Source organism: Calidris pugnax, unplaced genomic scaffold (genome assembly GCF_001431845.1).
Source record: "Calidris pugnax isolate Ruff unplaced genomic scaffold, ASM143184v1 scaffold4, whole genome shotgun sequence".
NCBI lineage: Eukaryota > Metazoa > Chordata > Aves > Charadriiformes > Scolopacidae > Calidris > Calidris pugnax.
The window spans coordinates 3,454,899-3,462,296 of record NW_015090781.1 but is presented as its reverse complement, the minus strand read 5'-3'; positions in this window follow the sequence as shown (position 1 = coordinate 3,462,296).

The following is a 7,398-nucleotide window of genomic DNA, read 5'->3' as shown; positions in this document are numbered from 1 at the left end:
AAAAAAAAAAAAAAAAAAAAAAAGAGAGAGAGAGAGAAAAAAAAGGGAACAACATCAGTTAAAACCTACTGCTGGATTTGGAACTTGACCTGCTCTTTAGTATCGTTTTTTTTTATCCCAATAAAGGAATTATATATTTCCTCCCTATGCATAAATAGTATTAAATGTCTGATTAGCCAGCAGGTTTGTAAGCAGAAGCAGGAGTGTGATTCAGTGTGGAGCAGAGGGAGTGGTGAGTTACTGTAGTGGCTTAGATGCATAGGACCTGCCCTATACGTGCGGGTTTGCGGTTGCTGAGGACACGCTCAGGTGTCAGTCACAGCTTCCCCTCAGTGACAGATAAAACGCGGTTGTGTTACCACTTGTGGGTAGTTTCTTAAAATAAAGCTGCTAAGGAGTCATTTGTGTAATGAGGGTAGAAGACTTCCCCCTATTCCTAGAGCCATAAAAGAGGAGTTTGATCATAACGAGGCACTGTTGCATTGCGACACCGCCGGAGAAGGGAGAGAAGGGTTATGTGTGGATAATTGAAGCTCTTTACAGTTGGAATAATGCAGGGTGAGCGTGCCTAGGGCTTTTCTCGCAGCTGAAGGAGAATTTAGCCCAGCATTTCACCTTGAGCCAGCAAAAACGTGGTTCCTGCGTTCAGTAAGTTCCATGTGTGAGATTAGTCTTGATGTCGAACAATCCCTGTTGATTTTCCCTTGATGTTAAGGCAACTCCGCAGCAAAATGCAATTAAGTCCATGATTACTTTCCAGAATGAGATACCAGGTCCCAGGTTTCCTTTTCGAAATGTGCAAAATATATTCTCCCACCCCCTCCCCTTCCTCGTCAGGCCTTGCTTTGCCCTTCGGAGGGCTTGGGGGGCTCCCTGGGACCCGAGGTCCCCCCAGCCCGGTGCCGGCTGCGGATTGGAAATGCCATGGTGGAGGGTGAGGAGCCTGATGGGCAGCAGATGGGAAGCTCCCTTTAAAACGAGGATTCATTCTCCCCTGAACTGGTTTTCCTCTAAAAGGATGCAGTTGCTGGAAGAGGAAAGGGAATGTGTTTTCCACCTCCTCATCCCCGATTCAAATCTAGCCCCAGCTGACAGCGAGCGGGAGTCATTAACGCGCCAGAGCAGCCATGTCCTGCGTGAAGAGAGCTTGGTGACTCCTGGGCCGGTTTCTAATGCACAGATGGTAAAATAATCCCACTGCCCTGCTTGCCAGCTTTGTTTGCTGCCTGCCTGCAAAAGGCCAGGGAATGACTAGGGACTGCATTACCCCTTCCACCTCTCGGGCGGCGTGGGGAAAAGCTGCCTGGACTAAAGCATGTGGCTTTACCACGCGTCAGCGGGTTGACTCACGGACCCGGGCAGACGGCTGACACCCCTGGAGCTCCCAGCACTTTTGCTCCTCCCTTCCCCTGGACGTCTCCAGAAACATCTGCACTGTACGTGAAGCGGCCCCTGTCCGCCTACGTGTTACAGCCCGGCAGATTAAAATCATCTGGGGTTGAGCTGGGGGTCCGTTTCTCTTCCCCCCCCCTTCCCTCCCCACCTCATACATCAGGATGTGCAGTAGCAGTCGAGGGGTTGATCTTGCCTGTAGTTCAGCTGTCTTTGCTGTGGCTGGGGGCAGAGGGACAGCTGGGACAGCAACTGCTTTAGTAATCCAACTTTAATCTGCCTGCGTCCGTGAGTCAGCACCCTCGGAGTGCATCTGTCTCCGGCACCGCGGCAGGACGTGCGTGCCCGAGTAGCACAGCCTTGCTTGAAAAAAAAATCTGGGCGCCTGGGAGGGGGAAGAGGAGCCCAGGCTGAAGTGAGCTGTTAAGCAATCGCTAATGACACCGAGTGACACGGCTCCGGCTTCGCAGGGGTTGAGTAAGGAGCCATGAGATGAGGAGAGCTGTTCATTTAAACACAGCTCGGTCGGTGACTCCCCAGCCCCGTTGGCGTGTCAGGAACCCCAGGAATCTGAGCACCTGGGTCAGCCCGAGGAGCAGAAATGCATCCTGGCATCACCCCTTCCTTGTGATTAATGCATTTCTGGAAAGAATTGCAGCTCTCTCTTAAGGTGTGCTCTGTGCTGGCTGGGTGGCAGAGCTTGGTGGCAGATCCTCCCAAGCTTTGGATTTGTCCCCACTGCATGTCGGGGGCAGAGTGAGGTGCTGGGGTACCCCTCCTCTGGCCCGGGCAGGACAGAGCGACGTCCCCTTGGGGGGTCAGACGTGGATCCTTCTCACTTGCAAAGGAGTTGAGTTGGTGCTTCCCTGCTCCCTACGTTTTTCCCAGCAGCAAACTGGCCCAGTGAGACCCCACCTGTGCCACGGTTGGCTTCCAGGATCCAAAAAACATCCCAGAGGGTAATTTGGTTTTTATAGGCTCACTTTGCTTAAACTTGGAAAGGTGTGTAAAATAAATAGACGGTAATTTTCCTATGGCTCTGGGTTGGAAGGAGGAGTTGCCTTTTACTGAACTCAGGATCCAGGAGTGTTTGCTGGCTTGGTCCTTCTGTCTGCGTGTAGCCACACGTAGGGGTTGTGTGCATCTGCACCAGCCAGAGCTTCAGCCTCTAATCCAGTAGGTTCATTTGGTTTAACCGGGGCCAGGTAGGGAGAGAGGAAGAGTGTGACAGAGCGAGGAGGAGGTGGGGGTGGTTACAACGAGGGGACTCCAGCAGATCACCCTGCGGTGATGGCTGAGGATGCTCTTTGTATTGTAAACATCTCTCTGTGCATCCACCTGGGGAAAATGTGAAAGGATTTGAGACTCTCTTCACTCGCCGCTCCTTATCTGAATGTGTTTACATCTGCTGTACCCTCCGCCGGGCTCTTGCCCATCCCTGGCCAGCACCTGGCTGAGGACCACCTGTAAAACTGGCTGGGAACAGCCAAAAAAAACCAAACACCCGCCACCGTTCAGCAAAACCCCCTCTCCCTTCCATAAACTCCTCTTTATGGCTTATAACTGTGCACACGAGGCTTTGTCCTTCCAACTCTCTCTGCTTCGCCCTCCTTTAAGTGAGATTTGGGGGAAGTGAAGGGTCTCATTGGTGTGGGTGGAGCTCTCAATTCATAGATCTTCAGAGCCAGAAGGGACCATCATGTTCCTCTCTCTCCTGACCTCCCTGACAGCCCATTAAACGCCGCCCCGCCGCCACCGCGCGCGGTTGAGTTAGAGCCCCTCTGGTGGGAAGACACCCAGCCTTGATTTAAAGGCTGGGGGTGGCAGACAGATCCACCACAGACCTCCACAAGTTTGTCGTGGGGGTTAAATCCCCTCCCTGGGGAGTTTGGCTTCATTTCACATCATCCAATCTGGCTCTACCTTTGCGATAGGTGAGAACCCCCCTCCCTCTCCTGCCCCGTGGTGTTCTCTGGAGGGGAGAGGGGATGGAGAAGTGAATCCTCCAAGGGCACATCAGGGCCAGTGGGTCTAAACCCTTGCTCTGACCACGAGCACTGGTTTCCTCCTCCAGCTGCGGCTCTGCTGGAGAACCTCCCTCCATGCCCTTGGAGAATGCTCCCCAAAGCCTCATGCCAACCTTCTCCCATTTTCCCCCCAACCAGTCCTGCTTCTTGCGTGTTAATGACCTTTGTCAAAAAGATAACTGAGCACCAGACGGGTTTTATCCCGTGTGGTGGGATGTGGTGGGATGGGACCAGCCCCCTGGAACTCACCCCCTGCCCCACGGGGCTCCCCCTCCTGCGAAAGCCAACGGTGGCGGCTGTTGCGTTCCCTGGACCCGCCGGGTCCACCCAAGCTCTTTCTTTTATGTTCCCTTTTTTGAATTTCACCAAAAAGGGGTATTTGCAATATCTGGTCATATGTTGTTACTCAGTGTATAATTTAGATGTCTTTGAAATGTGAAAGGATTTGAGACTCTCTTCACTCGCCGCTCCTTATCTGAATGTGTTTACATCTGCTGTACCCTCCGCCGGGCTCTTGCCCATCCCTGGCCAGCACCTGGCTGAGGACCACCTGTAAAACTGGCTGGGAACAGCCAAAAAAAACCAAACACCCGCCACCGTTCAGCAAAACCCCCTCTCCCTTCCATAAACTCCTCTTTATGGCTTATAACTGTGCACACGAGGCTTTGTCCTTCCAACTCTCTCTGCTTCGCCCTCCTTTAAGTGAGATTTGGGGGAAGTGAAGGGTCTCATTGGTGTGGGTGGAGCTCTCAATTCATAGATCTTCAGAGCCAGAAGGGACCATCATGTTCCTCTCTCTCCTGACCTCCCTGACAGCCCATTAAACGCCGCCCCGCCGCCACCGCGCGCGGTTGAGTTAGAGCCCCTCTGGTGGGAAGACACCCAGCCTTGATTTAAAGGCTGGGGGTGGCAGACAGATCCACCACAGACCTCCACAAGTTTGTCGTGGGGGTTAAATCCCCTCCCTGGGGAGTTTGGCTTCATTTCACATCATCCAATCTGGCTCTACCTTTGCGATAGGTGAGAACCCCCCTCCCTCTCCTGCCCCGTGGTGTTCTCTGGAGGGGAGAGGGGATGGAGAAGTGAATCCTCCAAGGGCACATCAGGGCCAGTGGGTCTAAACCCTTGCTCTGACCACGAGCACTGGTTTCCTCCTCCAGCTGCGGCTCTGCTGGAGAACCTCCCTCCATGCCCTTGGAGAATGCTCCCCAAAGCCTCATGCCAACCTTCTCCCATTTTCCCCCCAACCAGTCCTGCTTCTTGCGTGTTAATGACCTTTGTCAAAAAGATAACTGAGCACCAGACGGGTTTTATCCCGTGTGGTGGGATGTGGTGGGATGGGACCAGCCCCCTGGAACTCACCCCCTGCCCCACGGGGCTCCCCCTCCTGCGAAAGCCAACGGTGGCGGCTGTTGCGTTCCCTGGACCCGCCGGGTCCACCCAAGCTCTTTCTTTTATGTTCCCTTTTTTGAATTTCACCAAAAAGGGGTATTTGCAATATCTGGTCATATGTTGTTACTCAGTGTATAATTTAGATGTCTTTGTCCAAAAAAAAAAAAAATTAAAAAAAAAAAAGAAATAAATTAAAATTTAGTAGAAAGACAACTCGTGTTTGGGGGTGATCCTTTTTCTTTCACAGGTTTGGTTTTTTCCAGCGGCCAGTCAGGGGCTGCCTCTTCCAGTCGGTCTGTGAAGCTCCTCTTCCACCTCTTCCTCCCCGTCGGAGGCCACCGCCGGGACTAGAAGTGATCAAAACCCTTGGAAGAAGCCTTTTTTCCCCTTTGGATTTTTTTGGCTTGTCCAAAAGCATCAGAAAAGGCAGCCAGCGAGAAAGGCAAACTTTGGGAGGACCTTCTGGTTTCAAAAATCATTTGGTAGGATTAAAAAAAAAAGCAAAAAAAAGCATGTCATGAAACACGTTCCCCGCTGACCTGGCAGGAAAAGGGAAGAGGAAAAAGAAACGCAGCAAATTATTTGGGTTTGGTTCAGTGAAGTGGGGTTTGGGGGGGGTTTGGAGGGGGTTTGGAGGGGGAAGCAGATTCTGGGGTTGTTTCTTTCCAACTAATTTGACTCGTTACTGTTCCTGCAGCTCCAGGACGAGCCAAAAAAGCAAGAAACTCTTAGGGCTCTTTAAAGCATCAGCTCCCTCCCTGCCCGGCCAGGATGGCTGGAAGGCTGTCAGAGCGGCTGGAAAAAAACATTATAGATGGTCACACTTAATTTCTCCACTTAATTTTTTTTCTTTTTTTTTTTTTTTTTTAATTTTTTTTAAGGCACGCTTTCTACCGAGCCCCAATATTTTTTTTTCAGCAAAGTAGGAAATACTTTTTCATCTTGTTTGCCTAACGGATGGGATGTGAGAAATACTTCTCTGGCAAGTGAACGCCCTGGGAGAGTTGTTTGACTTGTCACGGCGTTATGGATCGGCCCCCGCTGCCCCCCCCTGCCCCCGGAGCCGCCGCGCTTCTCCCCCTCCCCTCTCGCTGGTCACGGGGGGACACGGGGCTGTAATTTATGGGGGGGCTGCGTGTGACCTTCCTTGTGTCTTCCCTTTCCCCGCACGAGCCCCACTTTCCCTGCACGTGATGAATTTAATGCTCCCGAAAGGGCCGGGGACCGAGCGGATTGGATGCGGGCAGGGGAAAAAAAAAAAAAAGAAAATAATAATAATAACAATAATAATAATAATAATCATCCCCAGGCTGAAGGAGAAATAAACACTGAGATTTTTGTCCCTCTTTGACTGGTATTTCCCATTTTTTTTTATGGCCTCGCACCCCTCCACACACACACAGGTCGCTGCCTTTATCAGAGAGGGACCGGAGATTTCAACCTTCATCTTCTCTCTCTGAGGGCACCCCCAGCCCTGCCCTGCTCTGCCCGGGCACGCGTGGGCGAGGGGCACCCGGACCCGTGGCCACGGTGATGCTCCAGCCACTTGCCCACCCACCCGGGCACCCACCCCGGTGCTGCGCTGAAGCTTTTTTAATCTTATTTTATTTGATCTTGTTTTGTTTTAAGGGGAAGCAAGCTCGCACCACAGCCTTGCGCTCGGCTCCGGGTGAAATCACGGCTTTGGGCTCAGTTGGCTGAATTTGGGCTCGTTGGGGTTTTTATTGCAATCTCTTCCATTATCTCCCTTCCCATCGGAAGCGAAACGCCCGGGAAGCTGCGGTTGGGTCGAGGAATGCTGGTGGGGGGAACAGCACGGGGAGTGTGTGCCCCCTCCACCAAGGTGAATATCTGTGCCCTTTTTCATGGGAAAAGGAGAAATAAGAAGTAAAAATCCCAGTGGGAGGAGGAAGGGATGGAAGGGGATGGAAGGGATGGAAGGAGCCACTCTGCCCAACGCAGCCCCCAGTAAATAACCCTGGGGGAAGGGGAGCTGTCGGGGAGGGCAGCCCCCAAGTCTGAGCTGCTTTAGGAGCTGGCAGAGACACCCCCCCAAATAAATCATCCTGGGGAGAGGTATTTTTTAAATAGAAGTCGTCGTTGCTGCTGGGCTTCACAACCTTTATTTGTGGCTACTGATGGGAGACGGAGCCCCCGGGGCTTCTGGCTGAGGGAGGGGAGGCAGGGGGGGCTCGGGGCGCTGAGGGGGGGACACTGATGGGGCCGGGGAGTCTCCCCACACCGAGAGCGTGTCCCCTGGGTTGGGGACATGGCGTGGCCCCCAGCCTGTGACAGCTGGGTCCCAACCGACCGGGCAGAGCCTTGGGGTGGCCGCGCCAGCTGTCCTGCCCCGGCCCCGTCACCCTCCTCGCGTCAGGCTGGAGGATTTATATGTATTTTGAGTTCATTTTTATAGCCAGCACCTGTGAGGGCAGCGCCAGGCAGGGATAACCCGGGGGGGGGTGACGCCGTGGGGGGCCGGGGTGGTGGTGCAGGGTGGGAGGGCTGGTCTGGGGGGGAGGGGAAACTGAGGCACGGGGTCTGGGAGCTGGTGGCCATGGCTTGGTGGCCCCTTTGGGAGCCAGGG